The sequence below is a fragment of the Canis lupus genome, chromosome 17, assembly GCF_048164855.1.
Source record: "Canis lupus baileyi chromosome 17, mCanLup2.hap1, whole genome shotgun sequence".
In the NCBI taxonomy this organism is placed as follows: domain Eukaryota; kingdom Metazoa; phylum Chordata; class Mammalia; order Carnivora; family Canidae; genus Canis; species Canis lupus.
Window position 1 is genome coordinate 11,351,109 of NC_132854.1, and position 25,460 is coordinate 11,376,568.

At 37.1% G+C, this 25,460-nt stretch overlaps 1 protein-coding gene across 7 annotated transcripts in view; it reads right to left on the minus strand.

Annotated features, from left to right (window-relative positions):
* PCCA (propionyl-CoA carboxylase subunit alpha) overlaps positions 1-25,460 on the minus strand; it is a 462,660-nt gene that overhangs the window by 356,884 nt on the left and 80,316 nt on the right. The gene's annotated exons all lie outside the window — the stretch shown is intronic.

Here is a 25,460-nt window from a genome sequence, read left to right on the forward strand (position 1 = left end):
CTCTGCCCGCCTCCTTGCTCATCCTCTCTCCCTCTGTCTCAAATAAATAAATAAAATCTTTAAAACAAAATCCTGGCACTCTACAGTTAGCTCCCTTACTTAAAGCAACAATCACAAAAAGCAGTTAAGGAGTTCAAAAAGATTTTGTCTTTGTCAGCACACTCATTCTCAGTGAGCAAGGAGAGGATACACGAAGTCACCAAAAACATCTGGGAAATGTTTTTATTCTCTAAAAATAAATCTTTTTTTCTCACCATCTTCCAAACAAGAAAATTTATTCTCTAGCAGAGGACAGGATGAGTACTTTGAATGAGCCCCAGGCCTAATAATTAATTTCAATAATTAAATCCAAAGTGATTTTTGCCATCCATTGAATTTACCTGAGGCTCTATGCCTGGGCCTAGCCACCAGGAACAGAATAAGAGCTGAGTGGTACTTCTATGAGGACTTAGTCTGGAGACTGAGCAACACACAGTCAGATAAACAGAACTTGGAATCAAGCCTGAGGCCAAAACAGGACTCTCACCTTCCTAGGAATTATAAACAACACAGAAGGTAGAGAACAGGAGTCAAAATGGGGGAAGAACTCAAAAGTGTCCGGAGAGATCAAGTTACCTGATAGCTTGAAGCATGACCCACCTCGCACTGCCTCCCACAAGGAGCCTGGTCCACTCAACAAGGTCACAGCTGAAAGTGGCCAGATAAAAGCCCAAGAATGCAGGACTTCAGTGAGCTTCCCAAAAGCACTGGAGAACCCAGGTATAGACTCTAGTCTGTAGGGCAGCTCAGGGAATTTCAGATTTCAGGATCAATTAGTTCCTTACATTGGGAAATAGATTTGTCACGGGACATACTGTAAGGACAGAGGTAAAAGGGTACCCTACCCAGCAACAGCAATGGGGAAGGAAGATATAAATAGTTTAATGGCACAAGCTACTCGTCTTTCTTTGAAAAATCTAACTTTTTTTCAAATCCAAATGTCTGGCTGGGTTAAGAAAGAATACTTGGTGCAGCTGTCCACAGGCCGCTTTTGTATAAGAGAGTAAATAAATGTATTCAAATGAAGAGGAACATCTGGACAACACACGGTAGAAAAATCTGCAGCTGCCTCTCTGAACAGGGAGATGACGGCTGGCTCTATGGACAGAAAGAACAAGAGAAAAAGCTGCCCCTCCAAAAGAAAAACTATAACAAATAGACAAAGAATAGGACTACCTGAGTATTATTCCCAAAACCCAAAGTAATAAAACATTTTGCCCTAAACATAAGTTCCTAATTCCATTTATAGATTACTGGGTCTGCTTTTCACTCTCTTTTCTAATTCAACTACTTTATGCTCCACCCACCATATATCATTACCATTAAATAGACCCTGAACACTTCCCTCTCCCTTCCCTGACTCATTCTGACATTTATCATGGGCACTCTGCTACATAAAGAAATGGTACATCACAGTCCTCTCCCTTCCAGGAGTTCAGGCTAGAACCAAAAAAAGACTTAATACAACCAACAGCAGGACACACTGCTAATACAGAAACTGATTTCATGAAGAATCCATTTTTTAAGTATAAAAGGGAGTTTCTAATAAATGGAAAAAAAGTGAAGAGAGTAACTAACAGGCAACTTCTGTACTCAAAGTCGTGGAAATGGAAAAGGCCCCAGCCTACCCAGACATCCGTAAAACAGCCTGAAAGCAAGATGTACTGATGGGTGAGTATGGGGAAGATAAAGACATAAAGACTTAGAAGGGAAACCACCACCAATTTTCAATGTCCTAGTGAAGAGTTTAGGCTTTAACGGGGGCTGGCGGCTCTTAACAATTATCTCCTGTGAAAAGAAAATAATGTTCATGTGAGGAATGTTATACTCCATCACAAACAGCAGCTTACTAGAGGTTGCTGCAGTTGGGCCATTCCAAGCAGTTAGCTATAAACTAACTATAACCTCCTTTCTCTCCCACAAATCTCAGACAAACTTAACAGGCAGTGCTCTTGATCACACAATGAAAATCTCTTGCTTTTCCTCTGTTATCTAACCAAACTTTTCCCATATACAGCATAATAGTATCAGACACAAACACCTATTCAGCTACACTGAATTCCTTCCCACACTTGTTTTAAAATGACTTTTAAGAAACCCCACTGATCATTCTAATTGCAAATAAAACATTAGTAAATGTGGTCTTCTGTCTGTCCCGCTAAATGCAGCTAAGAAATCTGAACATGAATACATGAATCCACTATGTGTGAACCCTGAGAAGTAGCAGGCAGATCAAGAGGAAGAAGAAACCTCAACCAGTGGTGAGTTTTCACATTTTCCAAGTTCTCCCCCACCACCACCCCCCACCCCCAGGCCGATGAACAAAATTTAATCCCCAAAGTAGGTACTGGTATGCTGACAGAGCTCCTCCAGGAGAAGCCCTAGATTTCTGACTCAAAAAGTAGAAAAGGGAGCTCCTAAGACTTAGAAATTTCCCAGGGATTTTTGTTTTTGTTTTAAACTTGATTCTTTGGTGCCCCAGCCATCAGGTAACTCTACTACTGCAACAGGAGCCAAGAGACAAAATGGGAGCTTGCAGGAGCCAAAACAGTCAGAGAAGGAACATTCTTCTCCCATCAGTGAAACTGCAGTCCCATGAGGGTTCGTGAATTCCCACTGCCTTTTTTCTGACTGAAGAAGAAATACATATTTGGTCTCTGCCCCCGGTTCCTGACACAGAACTTCTAAAACCCTTGTTATTTCCTGATAAATAGGGGTGTTAAGAGCATCTTTTGTTCTAATATTTGGTCTTTGACCCCAGTTCCTGACACAAGAGCTTCTAAGATCCTTGGAATCTCCGGAGTGATAAGAGTGTCTTTTTGTATGCTAATAAGATGACTGGGGGTGGGAGGCTAGATAGCTTCGGGGAAGGGGCTGGTCACCAGATTAACGGAGACACAATCAGGGGGATGGAACTTTCAACTCCCTTCCCCAGACCCCAGGGGAGAAGAGAGGGACTAAGGAGTGAGGTAATCAGCAATGGCCAACAATTTAATCAATCACACCTACATAATGGAACCTTCCTAGCCAACGGGGATTCGGTGAGCTTCTGAGTTGGTGAGCACAGCCACGCGCTAGAAAGGTGGCACACCTTAACTCCATGGACTCCTGTACTCAAGACCCTTCTAGACGTTGCCTGATGTAACTCTTCCCCTAGCCATCCATTTGTATCTTTTATGATACCATTTAAAGTAAGCCAGTAAATGTTTTTTATTTAAAAGATTTATTTATTCATGAGAGACACAGATTGAGAGAGCCAGAGACACAGGCAGAGGGAGAAGTAGGCTCCTTGCTGGGAGCCCAATGAGGGACTAGATCTCAGATCACAGGATCAGGAACTGAGCTGAAGGCAGGCACCCAACCGCTGAGCCACCCAGGCAACCCACCAATAAATGTTAAGTCAAGTATTTGGCTGAGTTCTGTGAGTTATCAAAGCAAATTATCAAACCTGAGGAGGGGGCTGTGGAAACCCCTAATTTATAGCCACTTGGGGAAAAGTTCAAGTGATAACCCAGGACTTGAGAAAAGCATCTAAAGTGGGGGCAGTCTCACAAGACCTTATCTATGGAATCAAACTCCAGGTAATTGGTATTAGAGCTGAATTAAATTGTACAACATCCAGCTGGCGTCCAGAGAGCTGGAGAACTGGTTTTTGGTGCGAGGGGAAAACCCCACACATTTAGTGTCAGAAGTGCTATGAGTAAAAAAGTAGTTTTCCTTAGTCTCCCTCTGTACTCTCAATACCTGGCCATAAACAGATATATAAATGCAAAGTAACGAAAATCCCAGCTTCCCCAATAAGAGGAATGAAAAGGGAAGCACAGATAACAAAGGAAAAGCTAGTGAAGAGAAGTGACCCAATAAATTTATCAACTCCTGCACCCATCCCTTGGTTGGATGGACATGTATAGATATAATCCTAATAGGCATATCAAGAATATTTTAAAACTCAACAGACGACAGATCTCAGACTGACTAGATGGTAGTACACCTGTGAGACACAAAAACAGTATCACAAAGGCCTAAAGCGCACAGAAAAGGGATGACAACATTGGCTCTGAAGCCAACCATGTTGATTGCTGCTGATAAAAAAAAAAAAAAAATTCTTTAAAGAATTTAAATTTCAATTTCATAATACATAAAATATCCCAAAGACAGTTGCATCTCTGAACAAACCTGGTTTGAACTGCACAAGTCCACTTATATAACCAATATTGTGAGTGTATTTTCTCTTATAATTTTCTTAGTAACATTTTCTTTTCTCTTGCTTATTGTTAGGAATATAGCATATAACATATACAAGATACAAAATATGTATTAATCTGGGAAGTCATGCCTAATCTCCTACTTCTACAGAGATAGAGAGATCCTCGGGAGACTGAAAACCAAGAGGAGCCAAGGAGGAATTTCAGGGGCAATGGACTGCTCCAGCTCCTGGGTCCACTGATAACTCAACCTGAAGTCACAGACTGGTCTGAAGATATGCAGGGGCCCTCTACTGAAGCTCTCAGTCTGCCACTGATGACTAGGCTACAGCTCCCACTGCTCAGGCCAATGAATGGATAGGAACAACCACGGAGTCTTAGGCTGCTCTTCCACAAAAAAAAAATAAAATAAAATAAAAATGGAAATAAGGTTGGTGGAAAATAAATAGTTTCTAAAAGTTGAAATGTGTGTGTGTGTGTGTGTGTGTGTGTGTGTGTGTGTTAATTGACTGTAAGTTACTGGTAAGTCAAATAGTAGACTATTAGATTTGGAGAAGTCAAAGTTTATATATGGATTTTTGAATGCACAGATGTTTGGTGCCTCTAACCCCTATGTTGCTTAAGGGTCAACTGCACAATCCAAAATTGCTTAGCATACCAAGAACAAGGTAAATTTCAACACTTAGAAAGATAATCAGAGCAGCCCGGGTGGCTCAGTGGTCTAGCACCTCCTTCAGCCCATGGCGTGATCCTGGAGACCCAGGATCGAGTCCCATGTCAGGCCCCCTGCATGGAGCCTGCTTCTCCCTCTCCCTGTGCCTCTGCCTCTCTCTCTCTCTCTCTCTTTGTGTCTCTCCTGATTAAACAAATAAAATCTTAAAAAAAAAAAAAAAGATAATCAATAGACAACAAAGCCAAGATGACAACTGCTGAAATTATCTAACAAAGATTAAGGAAGCTATTATAAAAATACTCCAAAAACCAAGAGCACACACTCTAGAAACAAATGAGAAAGAAACAGAATTTGCAAAAAGGAACACATGGAAACTTTAACTGAAATATATAATAACCAAAAAATTTTTTAACTTAATGGATGGGCTCAATAGCAGAGGGAAGAGTCAATAAAGTAAAAGAAATCTATTATACAATCAGAGTCAAAGAGAAGAAGGATTGGAAAAAACTAACAAAGCTTCAGAGAACTATGGAATAATGATAAGTCTAACATACAGGTTACCACAGAACAAGAAGAAAAACAACACAGTGCTAAGAAAATATTTGAAATTAAAATGGCTGAAAATGCCTCAAGTTTGTGAAAGACATAAAACTATAGATTCTAAAAACTTAACAAATCCCAAGAAGGATAACAAAAAGAAATCAAGGATCAAACACATCTAACCAAACCACTGAAAATTAAAGACAAAGCAAATCCTAAAAACAAAAAGAGGAAAAACAACACGTTAATTATACAGGAATAATTACTCAAAGAATTATAGATACCATTTTTTTTTTAAAAAGGAACTAGGTTTCACATCAGAAGCCAGAGGTGGCACAGTATTTTTATTATTTTAGAACAAAAATTTAATTTTTTAAGTAATTAAAAAATTTGGGGGGATGGATGCCTGGGTGACTCAGTGGTTGAGCATCTGCCTTCAGCTCAGGGTATGATCCCAGGGTCCAGGATCAAGTCCTGCATCAGGCTCTTTGCATGGAGCCTGTTCCTCCTTTTGCCTATGTCTCTAGGTCTCTCTCTCTCTGTGTGTCTCTCATGAATAAATAAATAAAATCTTTATTTAAAAAAAAATGTAAAAAAAAAAAAAAAATGTGTTTCGGGATCCCTGGGTGGCGCAGCGGTTTGGCGCCCGCCTTTGGCCCACGGCGTGATCCTGGAGACCCAGGATCGAATCCCACATCGGGCTCCCGGTGCATGGAGCCTGCTTCTCTCTCTGCCTGTGTCTCTGCCTCTCTCTCTCTCTCTCTCTCTCTCTGTGACTATCATAAATAAATAAAAATTTAAAATAAATAAATAAATAAATAAATGAATAAAAAAAACGTAAGTAACCCTGCCCCCAAAATGTGGCACTCAAATGACTCCAAGATGAAAAGTCATATGTTCTATTGACTGAGATGGCCAGATGACCCTTTAATTTTTTTAGTATAGTTGATACGCACTGTTATATTTATTTCAATGTATAACATAGTGATTCAACTTCTCTATAGAAGTGGCAAAATATTTTTAAATATTTTTAAACTGCTGGGGTTAAAAAAAAAACTATCAACTCAGAATTCTATATCTACCGCCAAGAATATAAGCAAAATAAAGAGATTCTCAGAGGAAGGAAAAAAATGAAGAGAATTAATTGTCAGATCAGTTCTAAAAAAGAGGTGGTGGGCTAAAGGAATTTCTTCAGGTAGAAGGGAAATGATATAGGAAGGAAACCTGGAACATCAGGAGTGAAGAAGGAACACTAATGGCAACCATCTGGGTGAATATAATAATTCTTATTCTCTTGAGTTCTTTAAAACGTGTTTGTCTGTTGAAAGCAAAATACATTGTCTAATGGAGTTTTTAATGTATATTAAAATCCATAGGCTAAAAGTAAAATGAAAGAGAGAGAGAATACCATGCAAATATTCAATGAAAGAAGACTGGAATGCCATTATTACTATCAGACAAAGCAAACTCTGAAGAAATTAACAAAGCATAAAGAAGACTATTACGAGATCCCTGGGTGGCGCAGCGGTTTGGTGCCTGCCTTTGGCCCAGGGCGCGATCCTGGAGACCCGGGATCGAATCCCACATTGGGCTCCCGGTGCATGTAGCCTGCTTCTCCCTCTGCCTATGTCTCTGCCTCTCTCTGTGTGTGTGTGTGACTATCATAAATAAAAATTAAAAAAAAAAAAAAAAGAAGACTATTACATAATAAGAGAGTCACTTTAACAAAATGATATACAAATTCTTAACATGTAAGCACCCAACAACAGTGCTTTGTAAAGCAAAATCAGAACTGAAGAGCAACAAATATCTGATTATATTGGTTGGTGAATCTAACACTCTTCTCTCAATAAAAGGCAACAAACTAGCAGTAGAGAGAATCAGGTCAGCACAAATAGAGAGGAATTACACTATGAATCAGCTGCATCTAACTGACATTTAATCCATCCAATAGATGATGAAAGTCTTTACAAGTACACATGAAACAGTCACCAAGATACACCAGAGAGGCATCATGAAATAAACTTTAACACATAAAAAAAGAAAGAAAACACATAAAATATGTTCTATGACCATAAACAAATTAAAGTGGAACTCAGTGACAGAGACAACAAAAAATTTCCAGGGTGCCTGGCTAGCTCAGTCAGTAGAGCAGTGGAGCATGAGACTTTTGATCTTGGAGTCAGGAGTTCAAGCCCCACATTGGGCACTGAGCTTACTTAAAAAAGAAAAAAAAAAAAAAAAAAAAAATCTCCAAACACTTGGAAATTGAAAAATTATAAATAACCTATGGTGGATAAGAGAGGAAAATTAGAAAATATTTTGAACTGAAAAGAAATGAAAATACAATATATAAAAAAATAATAATAGATGCACCACTTACAGCACTGCTTATAGAGAAAGTTATAGTAGCAAATATTAAGATATACCTCAAATCAATAATCTAAGCTCCCACATTGACAAACTAGAAAAAGAGCAAAATAAGCCTAAAACAAACAGCGTGAAGAAAATAATATAAACATAGCCCTGTGTCCCAAGACTACAAAATCTCCATTAGACAGACCACACCCCATTCCTGATTTAGACAGGGCTTTGCAGTAAACATACTGAACAGATAAATGACTGGAGAGAGCAACAGTAGATTTATGTCTGATGTATTCACTTGAGTTGAATATGACTGAAGATAAACATGGCTCAGTCACAATAGCAGGGCATACACAACAAACACAGGAGACATCTCTCAAGTGCTAGATTTTGGTGAACAGGGTACATTGCCCTGCAGGACCTCTTTTTTATAAGGCCACTACTTTCAAGAGCAGGAAACACAGGTGACCTTCCTAACACAGAGAAACAGAAACAGAGAGTCAGACAAAATGAGGAGAGGAATATGTCCCAAATGAAATAGCAGGACAAAAATCACAGCATGAGAGGTAAATTAAAGAGAAATAAGTAATATGCCTGATAGAGAACTTAAAGTAATGGTCATAAAGATACTGGACTTATGAGTGGAGGACTTCAGTCAGACCTCAACAAAGACAAAGAAAAAGAATCAGAGATGAAGAATTCAGTAAATGAAATTAAAAATACATTAGACAGAGGAATGCTTGGGTGGCTCAGTTGATTAGGCACCCAACTCTCGATTTCAGCTCATGATCTCAGGGTCGTGATACTAAGCCCCACTCATATTCTCTCTCTCCATCTCCCTCTGCCCACTCCATCAGCTAGTATGTGCTCTCTCTCTTAAAAATACACTAGATGGGATAAATACTAGACTAGAGGAAGCAGAAGAATGGATAAGGAACCTATGAAGAGTAGTAAAAAATAATCAAGCTAAAAAAAAAAAATAATCAAGCTAAACAGGAAAAAGAAAAAACTTTAAAATGAAAACAGACCAGGATCCCTGGGTGGCGCAGGGGTTTGGCGCCTGCCTTTGGCCCAGGGCGGGCGATCCGGGAGACCCTGGATCGAATCCCACATCGGGCTCCCAGTGCACGGAGCCTGCTTCTCCCTCTGCCTATGTCTCTGCCTCTCTCTCTCTCTCTCTCTCTCTCTCTCTGTGTGACTATCATAAATAAATAAAAATTTAAAAAAAAAAAATGAAAACAGACCAAGGGAACTCAACAGCATTATCAAGCATTAATAATGTTCACATTTTAGGGATCCCAGAAGAAGGAGAGAGAGAAACAGGAACAGAAAATTCAAAGAATATATGTGAAGCTGAAAACTTCCTGAATCTGGGGAGGGAAACAAGAAATCCAGATCCAGGAGGCACAGAGAGTTCCCAACAAAATCAACTCAAGGAGTTTCACATCAGGACACATAGTAATTAAAGTGACAAAAAGTAGTGATAAAGAGAGAATTTCAAAAGTAACAAGAGATGTCAATAATCCAAAAATATATAAAGATCTTATCCAATACCAAAATCCCCCACATAATCCAATTAAAAATGGACAGAAAACATGAACAGACATTTCTCCAAAGAAGACATACAAATGGTCAACAGACGTGAAAAGATGCTCAACATCACCCATCATCAGGGAAGTGCAAATGAAAACCACAATGAGATAACACCTCACATCGGTCAGACTGGCTAGAATCAAGAAGTGAAGAAACCACAATGAGATAACACCTCACATCGGTCAGACTGGCTAGAATCAAGAAGTGAAGAGGCTGCTTCTCCCTCTGCCTGTGTCTCTGCCTCTCTCTCTCTCTCTGTGACTATCATAAATAAATTTAAAAATGTTTAAAAAAATAAAAATAAAAATAAATAACTTAAAAAAAAAAAAAACAAAAGAATACACTTAATGTGATGAGCACTGAGTAATGTACAGAATTGTTGATTTATTAAACACCTGAAATTAATATAACTGTTAACTATACTGGAATTTAACAAAATAAAAATAAATATTACATTTATAAAGGTAAGCTATATTTTCAAATATTTTTGATGTAAGCTTTTTCAGTAAAACTACAGAATTTCTAAACCTTCTTGAATAGATGCTTGAAAAAAAGTCCATGATTAAGTACTTTTTCCTGCCATCAGGCTTTACATTGAAACACAATGTTCTTTTTCCAACTATGCTGTTTAAATTTTGCCAGAAATGTTGAAATACACAAAAATAAAATATACTCAATATTTCACTGTGTTTTGATCTTAAAATTTTAGTATTGGTAAAAGTTCAAAGTTTTGTTTGAACAAAATTAAGATCTGGGGATACTCTTTTCCAACTTACAAAGGAAAATCTTCACAAGTTACTTTCCACAGATTTAAAGTTGGAATTTTTTTAAGTTAAATAGCAAGTATGCAAACACGGATGTCAAAAAAATAATTCATACATGATATTGATATAAATCCTTTTTCCTGTCCAAACCTAATTTTTATATGCTGCTAAAGAAAGTCACAGTCCTTCCTAACTGGAATGATTGGTTTACCTTTAACTCCAGGGAGCTTAAATGATCAGTCTTTTAAGAAGCTTTGACAGGTTTTGACGATTTAACCTGCTGAGCTCACAGCACCCAAGGGAGGGTCTTGCTTACAAGTTTTATTTCTGATGCAGCTGACCACTAATACAGACTTCACAGATAATGGATTTCAATAACAACCACCCACAGGTTAACACTTTTAGTAGTACCCATAATATTGCTTTAATTAAGTTAATACATGAAGGTCACAGTTTGGTAGAAAGTTTTACTAAATTTGGCAGTGCTTACAACAAAAGAAACTGTGTGTGTTCATCTGTACAGTAACTCCATAAATTTGCCTATAGATATAATCCAGTTTGCTCATGGATTTATGCTGTATTTCAATTTATTTTCTAAAAGGAATTCAATTTATTAGTTTCATTTCCCCCAAAATATGTACATTTCTAGCATTTCTAACTGACAGTTTCATGACAGATGGCTCTAACCATGCTGGGCACAGAATGGGTCTACCTGGCACAAAGAGACCACCCACTAGAGCAAAGGAAAATTCTACTACCACCACACCCACCCCCTGATTTTAGAGCATTTTGATGGTGGAAAAGATTAACACTTTGATTTGTCTGCAGCTTCATATGTTAAATATTGATATCTTTTTGAAATAATGGAATTACTGTTCATCTCAAAAAATTAAGATATAAAAATTTCACTTTTTAATCCAAATTTTTTATGAAATAGAGATAAACCAGAGTATTTAAACTAATATATGAAAGTGCAAACATTTTTAAATGAATCTAAAATTAAGGGTTCACTCTAAAGTGTTAAAAAAAAAAAAAAAGAAGAGAGAGAGAGACTATAATACACAAATCACACAGTCAGCAGGGTTGGTTCATTTTTCTATTTTTATATGTATTAGGTAATCTGAGGTTATTTTATTGAAAAGCAAAGAATGGTGGCTGAATTTATACATACTGAATTCAGCAATAATTGTATTTTTTAAATACACAACCTGACAGGCACTATGGTAGATAATAATGAATCAGCATGGGAGCCATTTAATATACTTCTTGATTAACTCATTGCCTGTCCAGTTCTCACACAGACATGCTTACATGTCATAATCGTCATAATTCCCATCATCCCCACTGCTAACACTCAAGCTCCTTGATTAGTGCACAACTCCCAGACGAGCCATTGCTAATGCTAAATAATTCTCTTCAGCCTCCTGCTACTATTCTGCAGGATCTCCAATTAAATATAATGTCCCTGATGAGCCATATTAATGTGAACAAATCCTTACCAGGAATCCTAACCTATTCCATTTTACCCAAAAACATAGAGAAAGTAATTTATCCAAGCCAAAGATAATCAAAATATTCTAAGTTGATGTAGTATAATGTTTCTGCAAAATATGTTTTTTCCAAGGACAATAAAAGCAAAAATGGAAAATGTCTAAACATCTATTTTACTTTCTTCTCCTTATTAGTTCTTCACTGTAAAGTCTAGTGTTTTGAATTTGCATAGGTAGATACTGTATTCTTAATTCTTTTTTTGTATTAATTCAAAAAGATTACTGAAAGCACTAAGTTTTACAAGAAAAGTGAGCAATAACAAGTTTTAAAGCAAGTATACCATTTAAAAACCCTTTAGTTACCTAATTACCAGAATTCCAAGGTCCAAAAATCCCATTAATGAAATCAAATCCTCTCTTCCCATTAAATGTAGTATTGCAGTAACTTCAAAGGCTTTGCTGTGCAACTTGATGTTACTGATAAGAAAACTTCATGTGGAACAATGACAATTAATAAATGAATTAGAAATCCTTAGCTTTTCTATTGTAATCTAAATGACTGGCAATGTTTCTGAATGAATTATGACCAACTGGGAAACATGGACCTCATGGCCATCATCTTAAATTACTCTGCAGTAATAAAAGCAATTTAAGAAAATGTCATTTAAATACACCATCTCAACTACACACACATATAATAAATGGTCATGTGAATTCAGTTACCACCACCGAAGTTTTCCAAACCTGCCCCTAGTTGCTTATTCCTATTTGAGGATCAATGATTACACTGGTTGTAAATAAGTCCTTAACAGATTGTGAAACATATTTTTAACTCAAGAACTTTAACTCTTTTCCAAATATTAAAAGGTTGAAAAACATTCCAAAAAATAAATCCTATAAATGATAAAAAAAATCATGAGGTTTTTGCCTTTAAAATGCTTTCATCTCTATACACCTAAAATAAAACTAAAGATATTCTAACAGATATATTAATAATAAATATATAAAGACACAAAAAATACGCAAAGATAAAAAATAAAGATATTCTAACAACCCCATAAAATTTTTATAAGGTTTTCCCAAAGGTCTTTTATACCTTAGCCTACATTAATGTATTCCTTCTTCATTTACCTGATCATTACCCTCCAGTTTGTTCAACTGGAACCAACATACACTAATTACATAGACATCACGAAGTCCTATTTGTCCTCAGTACCTCCCCAGACAGCAGGGAAATATTATCAAGGGTAGGCATGCTAAGTGATGATTCCCCTCACCTCACTGTCAATCATCCCAGAGTGCTCATAGGAAACACCGCTCAATCTTATTACTGAATCCTAAGGGTAAGACTACAATACCCACCAGGAATCATACTTCAAACAGCAGGCTAGCTGCCTGACCAAGATGTGAGTCACAATGACGACTCCTCTGATTTTAAGTTTTGGTTTTAAAGCAGTCAATATCAGGTATTTCTCATTCAAAGCCAGTATTATTGTACACAAAGCAATAAAATATTGATACATTCAATTTAGGAGCATAAATAGAAAATACTGTCAAAGATTAAAATACAGAATTATTTAATCCATTTTAAGAAAAATCAAAACCACAACTTCAGAGGTTTGATATAACAATATTTTGCATGGGAAAGCATATTAGTCTTTTTACTTAAAAACAGAGCTGTAAAAGTAAATAGTTATCCAGCATGCATTTTGAGTACAACTTTTAGGTTCACCCATTCTTGGTTCTCATTATCCACCAAACTAAAGAAGTTAAGATCTGCCTTCTCATTTACAAAGTCCTAGTCACTAAACCCAAACATTTCTCATCTTTTATATTTCTTAACTTCTTTGAGACTACCTAAATCACAGACTAATGGCATAAAACCCTAGAATCTACCTCTCCTGCCTTCTAAGTCAATATAATAATAAGGCCATCTTTGACAAGAAGTTCTCCTTTATCAGCCCTCTGCCTAAAATCCAATGAATTTACTCCATAGACCTGTCTCTTCTTGTTCCAAAGTTATATGGAGTTGCCCTAATTATTTCTGCATGATAAGGTATTAAAATGTATTTTAGTATTTGTTAGAATAGTCCCCTCTTCAATTTTCCACAGAATTGGCCTAGAATTGACTAGGCCATTCTACAAATTTAGTCCTTTGTGAATGCCCCCGCACACATAATTTGGTATGTGCGATTACAGTATATTAGGATTTAATAGAAAAATGCACATTAACTTTCAAATAATATTTATACTATTCAATTTCCCTATATGAAAATAAGAAGTCCTCATATAAGTCCTACAAATTTCATATCAGTGTTTCAGCTTTTCTGCTATTTCTACAAAGCTTTATTTCTTAAACTGTGTTTTCTACCTTGTAGGAAACCTTTAGATTTATTTAACTACCATAGATATTGTTTTTACTGTTTCTAAAGAGTTATTCGGTTAACTGTGTAATTAGAAACTCAATACAATCTTACTATTTCTGCCTTTCCCGCCTACCATTTTACAACTCTTGCCTAACTGCATTACCTAGCACTTCTAGAATGCTGTTAAATAATAGCAGTGATAGTAAATTTATCAGTCTTCATCCTGAATTTCATGAGAATGCGTCCTATGAGGTATAACCTTTGTATTAAGGGAAGGCAGCATGCAACTAATCCTGTTTTACTAAGGATTTTACAAGAAGACAGTGAATTTCTTTTAAATGACATTTAGGCTTCTATCAAGATGATCATCTAGTTTTCCTCTGCTAACTTATTAGTATATTCAATTAAATTAATAGTCTCTAATATTGAACCATACTGAAATGTCATGATTACATTCCATATGACTGCAGCATATTATAATTAAATAAATTATGTTACCCTATTTCCTATTAGGATTCTTCTATCAATATATGACCCTCATTGTAATTTTATTTTTTGCTTATTGCTGTTATTATAGTGGCTTCATAAAAATATTTTTTTAAATGAAATCTATTTTTCTTTCTCTAAGTCTACAGCAATTTAGTAGTGCCAAATTTCTTGCTTTCTGAAAACTGCAAAAAAATTCTTGTGAGAATCTCTATCTGGACACCCTACTCTAATCCTTCTATAACAACTGAGAGTCCAGGGGATCCCTGGGTGGCTCAGCAGTTTAGCGCCTGCCTTCGGCCCAGGGCGTAGTCCTGGAGTCCCGGGATGGAGTCCCACATCAGGCTCCTTGCATGGAGCCTGCTTCTCCCTCTGCCTGTGTCTCTGCCTCTCTCTCTCTCTCTCTCTCTCTCTCTCTGTGTGTGTGTGTGTGTGTCTCTCATGAATAAATAAATAAAATCTTAAAATAAAAATACTGAGAGTCCCTTAGTCAATGATCTCTTACTTAGTCGGGCTCTTTCATGCACATAGTTATAGGCCTATAATTGTCACCCATTTTGTATTCTGAGCAAAACAAAATAAATACTAACATTTTTTAAAAGATTAAAAGCATGTTAAACCCTACTTTCAATAATGGATAGTACAACCAGAAGATCAAAAAGGAAACAAAAGATGTAAGTATTTATATGAACCAACCAAGTATCTAGAGGACACTCCACAAAACAGCAGAATGGTCATTCTTCTAAGTTCACATGGAACACTCTCCAGGATGGAACATACACTATGCCATAAAACAAACACCAAGCAATTTTAAAAGGTAGAAATAAAAAGCATGTTGTCTCGCCAAAATGGAAGAAAACTAGAAACAAGGAATGAAAACAAACTTGGGAAGCTCACAAAGAATGTGGATTAAACACCACACTCTTAAGAACTAGTAGGTCAAAAAAGATATCACAAGGAAAATCAGAAAATATTTTCAAAATAAAAATGAAGAACAAAATACCAAAACATATGAGTTACAGCTAAACAACAAAGAAAAATGTATATAGCTTAAGCTTAAAAAAGACCTCAAGGGGGGATCCCTGGGTGGCGCAGCGGTTTAGCGCCTGCCTTTGGCCCAGGGCGCGATCCTGGAGACCCAGGATCGAATCCCACGTCAGGCTCCCGGTGCATGGAGCCTGCTTCTCCCTCTGCCTATGTCTCTGCCTCTCTCTCTCTCTCTATCATAAATAAATTTAAAAAAAAAAAAAAAAAAAAAAAGACCTCAAGGGGCATCTATCTGGGTGGCTAAATCAGTTAACCATCTGCCTTCAGCTCAAGTCATGATTTCCAGGGTCCTGGGATCGAGCCCCAGATGGGGCTCCCACCTAGCGAGAGTCTGCTTCTCCCTCTCCCTGACTCTTCCCCTGCTTGTGCTCTTGCGTATTCATACTCTCTCTCTCTCAACTGAATAAATCTTTTTAGAAATATAAATAAATAAATACATACAAACATACCTCAAGTCAATAACCTAATCTTCTACCTTAAACTTTTAAGAGATGCCGCAGAGTCAGTTAAGCCTCCAACTATTGATTTCAGCTCAGGTATTGATCTCAGGGTCATGGGATGGAGCCCCATGCTGGACTCCATGCCAGAGCAGAGTCTAGTTTTTTGCCTTGCTCTCCCTCTGCCTCTCTTCTCTCTCTCTCTTTCTCCTTCTCTCTCCCTCTCTCTCTCTCTGTCAAGCGAATGGGTAAATCTTAAAAAAAAAAAAAAAAAAAGAAGAAGAAGAAGAAGAAAAAGGAAAGAAGGAAACTTTTAAAAAGAGCAAAAAACCCAGAAGCTAGCAGAATAAAGGAAATAATAAAGACTACATGTAAATGAGGCAGAGAATTAAAAAAAGATCAATGAGATCAAAAGTTGGCTCTTTGAAAAGATCAATAAAATTGAAAGCCTTTAAAATGACCAAGAAAAAAAACCTCAAATGCTTAAAATCAGTAAAGAAATTATTACCAAACTTACAGAAATAAAAATAAGGAAATATTACAATCTTATCAATAAACTAGATAACTTAGATGAAATAGACAAATTCCTAGAAAGCCACAAACTACAGACACGGACTCAAGGAGAAACAAAATCGAATAAACCTTTATTTTTTTTTTATTTAATTTATTTATTCATGAGAGACACACACACAGAGATAGAGACACAGGCAGAGGGAGAAGCAGGCTCCATGCAGTGAGCCCGATGTGGGACTCGATCCCAGGTCTCCAGGACCACAACCTGGGACCAAGGCGGCGCTAAACCGCTGAGCCACCTGGGCTACCCCTCAAATAAACCTTCAATAAGAGATTGAATAATTGAAAAACTACCCACAAAGGGACACCTGCCTGACTCAGTCAGTAGGGCCTGCAACCCTTGATCCTGGAGTTGTGGGTTTGAGTCCCATGTTGAGTGTAGAGATCACGTAAAAGTAAAATCTTTAAGAAAAACAAACAAACAAACAAAACACATATAACTTCCCATGGAGAAAAGCCCAGGCCCAGAAGGCTTCACTGGTGAATTCTAACAAACATTTAAGGAAAAATTAATGCCAATTCTTCACAGACTCTTCCAAAACAACAGGAGATGAGGGAACACTTCCAACTTATGAGGTCAAGACCACTCTGATACCCAAAACAAAGCCGTCAGAAGAAAACTGCAAACCAATAGCTCTCATAAGAACAGATGAAAAATTCAACAAAACACTAATAAATGCATCCAGCAACATATATAAAAAACTATACACCATGATGACCAAGTGTGATATATCCCAAAAATGCAAGGCTGGTCTAATATCCAAAAATTAATGTAATATACCATATCAACAGAATAATGGACAAAAGCCACATCATCTCAGTAGACACAGAAAAAGTATTTGAAATAATCCAATACCCAATCATGAAAAAACACTCAATAATTTAGAAATACCAGGGTACTTCCTCAACCTGATAATGGGAATTTATGAAAATCCCACAGCCTAAATCAAACTTAATTGTGAAATACTGAATGCTTTCCCGCAAAGATGAGAAACAAAACAAGATGCTTATTCTCACTACTTCAATAGCATTCTAAAGGTTAAAGCCAGGAAAATTAAGCAAGAATATGAAATAAAAAGCACCCAGATTGAAATGAAGGAAGTAAAACTCTCTATTTGCACATGTTCTTCTAGAGATAACTCTAAGGATCTGTTTAAAAAACATGCACGCACATAATAATAAACAAGTTCAGCAAGGTTGCTGGACATACACCATCACTATACAAAAGTTCATTGTATTTCTATTAGCTTGCAATTAATAAAAATTGAAATTTAAAAAATTACAATCCTAATATCAAAAATACTACTTACTAATAAACGTAACTAAGTGCAAAATTTATACTCTGAAAACTACAAAACATTGATGAAATTAAAGCAACCTAAGTGGAACAACATCAAGTGGAATATCCACAACTGTGGAAAGGAGGACTTAAAAATGTTGCAATAGTTACACTTCCCAAATTGATCTGCAGATACAACACAATCCAAAATTCCAGCAGGATACAGTCTTCTACTAGGACTATCTTCCCTTCATAAACTATTCTCTAAAACTCTTTCCAAAGAATAATAAGGGCCTGGTGAACATATAAAAGACAATTCATGACTTGGTAGAAGGCACAATTCCCATTTTCTCTCTCCTGCCCTGACCATTTCCCACTGCAGCGCATTACACTGCTTGTGGACTCTGGCCTCATTCTCTGGATGCAGTTGCAGTAATCTCATCAGTATATGTGAACTGCCTTCCTAAATCCAATTTTGATACTGCTTTCTATCAGTCTTCACTTCTTAACAAAAGCAGGACAACTTCCTCAAAAGAGAATAGGATATCACACTCAAGAATAAACGAACTAGATAACCTGCAAATCCTCCCTACAAGCACCTAAAACCCTAGATTAAATTTAACAAACATCTTTAAATGAACAACTTGGCTTACAAGCAACTACAAGCAATCCCCAGGGATCAAAAACAGAGGAAGCTGAAAACCAGACAGTACCCCTAGAGCCGATATCACAGCTAATCATGAGGAATGAAGTGAGCATCTGAAGAATCTGAAGAATGGGGGTTGGTGAACACATGGAGATTTGGAGAGAGTGGTGTGCTTAAGGAGGTATACAAGCTTCCTGCCCTTTCCCCATACTTTGCCTTATTCAGGTCTTCCATCTGGCTACTGCTAAAGGCTATATCCTTTTATAATAAAAATGATAATCGGGATCCCTGGGTGGCGCAGCGGTTTGGCGCCTGCCTTTGGCCCAGGGCGCGATACTGGAGACCCGGGATCAAATCCCACGTCGGGCTCCCGGTGCATGGAGCCTGCTTCTCCCTCTGCCTATGTCTCTGCCTTTCTTGCCTCTCTCTCTCTCTCTCTCTCTGTGTGTGTGTGACTATCATAAATAAATAAAAATTTAAAAATAAATAAATAAATAAAAATGATAATCTAGTAAGAAAAAAAAAAGAAACTAAAGAACTGAGTTTTAATTCTAAGAGAAAGGAACTGAAGATCAAAAGGAAAACTCCCTAATAAGGCCAGGTTTCTCAAAGACTACAACCTAAGTGAGAAGGGGGGAAAATATCAATCTACTAAGTACGTGGAAGAGAAATATCTTAAATTACTTGCTGTGGTTCAAAGTAAAAACTGTTGAGCAACCTTTGTGCCAATAAGTTAATATAAAACTTAGTCCCTGATCAAGGATACCGTGGAGAGCCTGGTAGAAACAAATATAGCATATACCCAGCCAGGCCATATCTGCAACCCACACCACACTGGGATTCAACACAGAGATTTCAAATAGGAGGTCACAGACAAAACCACACACATGAAAAGATCATCCATTGTAAAGAAAAGTCAGAAACAGACACCTAGAAACTTGGAATAACATAGCAGTACGATAGAAGCTTCAAAATAAGTCATTAAAAATAAGACATGAAAGGAGGCCTCAAATACATAAAAAAAGAAAATACAAAAAAACAGATTCAAAATGGAGTAGACTTGACAGTTTTCCCAACAACAGCACAAGACAAATGTAACCAAAGTAATTATTGTCAGATCATGTTTATCAGTGGATGCAAAAATATTAGATGAGAGGTTGATGGGGGACAAATATCCCCACGGATTCAAAGATTCACCCTCCAAAAATTAGTATCAAAAGAAGAAAAAAGGGGATCCCTGGGTGGCTCAGCGGTTTGGCACCTGCCTTTGGCCCAGGGCGTGATCCTGGAATCCTGGGATCAAGTCCCAAGTCGGGCTCCCTGCATGGAGCCTGCTTCTCCCTCTGCCTGTGTCTCTGCCTCTCTCTCTCTCTCTCTCTCTCTCATAAATAAATAAATAAATCTTTAAAAAAAAAGAAGAAGAAGAAGAAGAAAAAAGATTTTTAAAAAAGAGGGGGGGGTCCCCTGGGTGGCTCAGCGGTTCAGCACCTGCCTTTGGCCCAGGATGTGATCCTGGAGTCCCAGGATCAAGTCCCGCGTCAGGCTCCCTGCATGGAACCTGTTTCTCCCTCTGCCTGTGTCTCTGCCTCTCTCTCTCTCTCTCTCTCTCTAATAAATAAATAATCTTAAAAAAAGAAGAAAAAAGGTACCATTATAATGGAGAAAACTGGTAACAGCTACCTCAACCAAGCGACCAAATTTAGTGCAATCAGAAACACCCAACATTATGAAACTCTTGATATGATACAAGAATAATAAGAAAACCTACGGAGTATTGTTGTCAAAAAAGAAAATATTTAAACTGGAGGCACCTGGGTGGCTTAGTCGGTAAAGTGTCTGCCTTCAGCTCGGGTCATGATCCCAGGGTCCTGGGATCAAGCCCCAGGTCAGGCACCTTGCCTCCCCCTCTCCTCACCCTCCTATCCTGTAACCCCTGTTCATGCTCTCTTTCAGTATCTCTCTCTCTCAAATAAATAAATAAAACCTTTATAAAAATATATTTAAACCAAATCTACTCATGAGGAAAGAATCCAACAAATCCAGAATATCTATAAGCCAATTAGCCTGGATTCCTCAAAATATCAGTACCATGAAAATCAAAGAAAGGAGGAAAGATAGGAAAACTATTTCAGATTAAGATACTAAAGAGGCATAATTAACCAAATATAATTCGTGAACCTTAAGTGAACTATGAATCAAAGAAAAATATTGAAGACATTTGGAGGGGCACACAGCTGGCCTAGTTGTTAGAGCACCTTCATCTTGGGGTCATGAGTTCAAGCCCCATGTTGGGTGTAGAGCTTACATTTAAAAAAATAATAATAAAGTAAAAAAGACATTTGGAGACAAGTGGGGAAATGTGAATATAGTTTGCATATTAGAATATTCTATAGAAGAACTGGTAATTTTCCTAGCTTTGATAAGGTATATGTAAGAAAATATCCTTTTCCTGGAAATAAATACTGAAGTATTTAGGGGTGAAATGCCACAATGTCTATATCTTACTTTCAAATTCTTTAGCAAAATTAAAAGCAAAGAAAAAAGAAGAAACGTAATAGTTATTTATACTCATATATATATATATATATATATATATATATATATATAGAGAGAGAGAGAGAGAGAGAGAGAGAGATATTAGGAAATGTATCAAAATGTTAACTGATGAATCCAGGCAAAGGGTACACAAGTATCACTGTATTGCTCTCCTAATTAAATATTTGAACAAACACAGGAATATAAATGTCCATTAATATGAAAAGGTACTCAACATCAATATTCATCAGAGAATTTAAACTACAATGAGGTAACACATAATGACCAATAGAATAGCAAAAATCAAAAGGACTGATAAGACCAAGTATAGCAAGGACATGGAGCAAAATGAACACTTAACACGTTATTGGTGTGAACATAATACGGCATGACCATGAAGGGCAACTGTTTGGTAGCTTCTTATAGTTAAACATGCATCTATTTGTGCCAGGAATCAGCAAAATACCACCCACCTACAGGCCAAATCCAATCTAAGGACAGGTTTTTTATAGCCCTCAGCTAAGAATGGTTTTTACATTTCTAAATGGTCATAAAAGGGGCACCTTGGTGGCTCAGTGAGTTAAGAATCTGCCTTCTGCTCAGGTCATGATTCCAGGGTCAGGGTCATGGGATGGAGCCCTGCAAAGGACTCCCAACTCTGCAGGGAGTCTGCTTCTCCTTCTCCCTGGGCTCCTGTACTCCACTTGTCCCTCTTGCTATCTCTCTCTCAAATAAATAAAATACTTTTTTTCAAAAAAGGGGGAAGGTCATTAAAAAAAAAAAAAAAGAAAGAAAGAACATACAAAGGAGATCATACAAAGGAGACCTGCAAAGTCTAAAATATATTTACTCTCTAGACAAACAGATTTACTATCCAAACAGGAAAAGGCTGCTTTGCCTCTCATCTACCCTATGACCTAGCAATTCCACTCCCAGGTATTATCCAAGAGAAATGAAAGTATATGTTTACACAAAGACTTGTACTAGATTGTTTAAAGAAGTCTTGTTCACAATAGCTAAAAACTCGTGAGTGGATGTGTCTAATTATTTGATAAGATTATCCCAAGATTAACACAGAAGAGCAAAAAAAGAATGCTGAAGATAATACTGAAGAACAGGACAGGGCCGAAAGGGTACCAGTGAAAAAACAGCATAATTATCTTCAAAAGCCAATTTTTTTCCATTACACATTAATCGTCTGCAAGGTAGTTAGCTTTGTGTGACTTATCACTTAATAGTTGAAGTAACTGTTAGCCTTTTTCCCCTGCTTAACTGTTAAAAAAATTAGTTGTGAAAATTGTTAACTTGCCATTTAAAAACAATCAACTGTTACAGTAATTTCCTACTGCAGTATTTACATTTCCATTTATGAAATTAACCTATGAAGCACAAAAGATTTCCCTACAAGTTACATTATAGATGCTTGCCTCCTGAAAATAAACACTACGACATTAACAAGACATCTGAATAGCACATCTGGTTCATATTATTCATATTGTAAAGCTGATTAAATATGATAGTAAATAAATAAATAATAAATATGATAGTAATCTTTCTGATCACATATTAAGGAAGCAAAATAAACTGTTAGAGGAATTCACCCTTTCTCGAGGCTGACACAGACAGCAAATAACAGATTTGGCTCTACTGCTGAGGCCTAAATTAAACTTTGGGTATTCCAACTATCATTATCATCCAAAACTGTACCTTTCTAGTAAAGGACCTAAAGCAGGTCATACTTAGAGGAAGTTCTGAGCATGCATTGCTTCAATTGTGGGACCTGGGAAACCTTAATCTAAATTACGTACTCTAGTATCTTGTAGACTCTTTTCCATTGCCGCCAAAAAAGTAACTAGAAGTCTTTAAAATATAAAACTAAACCATCCCTGCTTTAGAAAGATGTGAATGACCATCTTAAAACTTAGACCAAAATAAATAAATAAAAATAAAAATAAAAATAAAATAATTAAAAAAAAAAAAAAAAAACTTAGACCAACTCTTTAAAACTAGCTTTTTCCAAGCCTGGAAAGTAACAGTCCACCTATAGATCTGAATGTTATGGGTGAGAGTCTGTGTTCTGTGAATAGAGGTACTTGGATTCCCCCAAGAGAAAGATTTATGTGAGCACCTGCATCTGAGAATGCATCGGTACTTGGATTCCCCACAAGAAAGATTTATGTGAACACCTGCATCTGAGAATCTGCATTCAAACAGAGACAGAAAGTAGAAAGCACAAATTGGTTTATTAAACAGCAAGTACACTCTCAAGGTGGGAAAGCAGGCAGGCTCCCAGAGGTCCAGTGGCCTCTAGGTTGTTTTGGGTTGGATATTACTGGGTCTCTCTGGGCTAGGAGGAGCTGTGATGGACAGTGGGATGGCCTCTAATGGGTGGGGGGCGGTTGGGAGAAGGGAGTTTTTGACCCTACAAGGTTTGTACCTGATATAACAAGGCAGCCTTTCTCCATTGGGGAGGAGGGGCCACTCTACCCACAATGCAAATATATTATAATGAGGTTATAATGGGGTTACCGTGGAGCAGAAGTGGAGGAGGAGAACACATGTTCTCCACCTGAGGCTCTTTGGTCTGTCAGTCCCAAGGTCTTGGGGAAGCCACAAGGTCAGGATGTTGCGCTCCTGGACCTTTTTTTTTTTAAGATTTTATTTATTTATTTATGAGAAACATCGAGAGAGGCAGAGATATAGGCAGAGGGAGAAGCAGACCCCCTGCAAGGAGCCCGATTTGCAACTCAACTCCAGGGCCCCAGGATCACACCCGGAGCCAAAGGCAGATACTCAATCACTGAGCCACCCAGACATCCCACTCTTGGACTTTTAATGTGTAGCTCATTTATCCCCATCCTTGCTTCCAGCAGCTCCTGTCTCTATCATTCCTCTTGAAGAATCTGGGACTCTGCCTCAGAGCGCTCCATCCACTGGCCATGTCTAGCTTCTACCTAACAAGAATACAAAGCTTCAAACTTAAGAATGGGAAGAGACAGTCATGCTATTGGGAGTTAGAATACCAACCCTGAAATATAAATGTTAAAAAAAACAAAATATAAATAATTCTGGACTATCCACACCAACAGTCATCTTCATGAGAACACAGAATAGAGAATTAACTATTTTGATATAAGAAAAATAAGTGAAAGGTTATTATCAGACTTGATCTAAAAACAGCGATTGTCCACAATTCAAATCTTTTTCTCTCTCAATTTACCCATGAATGAAAACACTTTGTGAGCTAACACAATGAAAACACAATACGACAAAAAGAGGGGCTTAAAAAAATAAAAATAAAAATAAAGAGGGGCTTAAGATTTTTTCTTTTTTTAAGTAATCTTTCCACCCAACGTGGGACTCAAACTCACAGCCCCAAAATCAAGTGTTACACACTCCACTGACTGAGCCAGCCAGGCATCCAAAGAAAGAATTTTAAATCTATTATTAGTCTGATGCAACACAAACTTTTCTGTAAAGGAGTTTGGTGTTGATAAATGCCTTAGTTTACCAAACAAGAAAGAGATTAAATAGTTTTCTCATTATTTCATGAGTATCTTTTTTTTTTTTTTTAAGATTTTATTTATTTATTCAGGAGAGACACAGAGAGAGAGAGCGAGAGAGGCAGAGACACAGGCAGAGGGAGAAGCAGGCTCCATGCAGGGAGCCTGATGTGGGACTTGATCCAGGGTCTCCAGGATCACACCCTGGGCTGAAGGCGGCGCTAAACCGCTGAGCCACCGGGGCTGCCCTTCATGAGTATCTTGTAAGGAATATAAACTACTATTGAAGCTGTCAGTTAAAACAAATTATTAGTAAAAAGGCCAGAAACAAATATTAAAAAAAAAAAAAGAAAAAACTACAGACACAAAATAAATTTGTTTAATTGCTTGATTTAATTGCTTTTAAGTAAAAGATAATGATTTTAAATATATCTGTCAAATAAACAAGATAAATACTTAACCTTTATTTTCAGGAAATTAGAGTAGCTTGCAACAGTTCTTTTTTTTTAAAAAAAAGAAAGTCACAATAAAGCTAAATGAACAACAGTTCTAGATAAAACAAGTAATCACAAATATTGGAAATCTTCTGTATATTACTATACAATAAAAGTTGCCATTACCAATAGGTTGTTACCAAAAGCAAGAATGAAAAACAGTAACTTACATTAAAGTACAGCTACTAAAAAAAAAAAAAAAAAAAAGTACAGCTACTAATTTCCTCCTCTAAAGTTCCAATAATTTACATTCTTTTCTCATGGGATTTTTCTCTATTCTTTCATAGTTTATTACTGCTAAAAATGTCTGCTGTGGTAAAAATCCCCAATAAAACTATGTATCACTCATTGCTTTATACTATTCCTTGTGTTCATGTCCAGTTATTATTTGCCTATCTTTCATTTATCAAACTATCCACTGAACAC